The following is a 675-nucleotide window of genomic DNA, read 5'->3' as shown; positions in this document are numbered from 1 at the left end:
GTATAACATTTTCCGACAAAAAAAAGTACAACAGTTTGAAATTACGAAAATTTATATATTTAGTGTGTTTGAGAGTTGATTGATAACTACCGATAGGATTTAGAATAAAGTCTTATAGCACTGTTTTTATATTTATATTCAAAAATAATATATGTATTCACGGATAATAATTTTAATTTTCATTATTTTTTATACACACTTGCATTCTTGTACTGACAATCTGCATTTTTACTTATTATAAGGTTAATAATAATAAAAATTAGTTAAAACTATAGTAAAAATTTAATTTTAAATAATATAAACATAACAATAAAAGCAAACATATGTAATATTAAAATAAAACAAATATAATATTAATTCTTCTAAACTCAAATCATAAATAAATAAAATTATAAAAATAATCATTTAATATAACAATTGTTAAAGTTAATGTTATTGTTACTTAACAAAAAATTTAATTAAAGATTAAGTATTTTTATTCTCTCTTATAATACTATTAGATATTAAAGACTTAAAATATTAATCATAAAAGATATAATTATTCTCACAACAAGTTATATATATATATATATATATATATATATATATATATATATATATATATATATATATATATATATATATATATATATATATATATATATATATATATATATATATACATCCCTATATATA

The sequence above is a fragment of the Glycine max genome, chromosome 20 (genome assembly GCF_000004515.6).
Source record: "Glycine max cultivar Williams 82 chromosome 20, Glycine_max_v4.0, whole genome shotgun sequence".
NCBI classification, from domain to species: domain Eukaryota; kingdom Viridiplantae; phylum Streptophyta; class Magnoliopsida; order Fabales; family Fabaceae; genus Glycine; species Glycine max.
The sequence above is the reverse complement of the archived record's forward strand: the minus strand, read 5'-3'. Positions refer to the sequence as shown.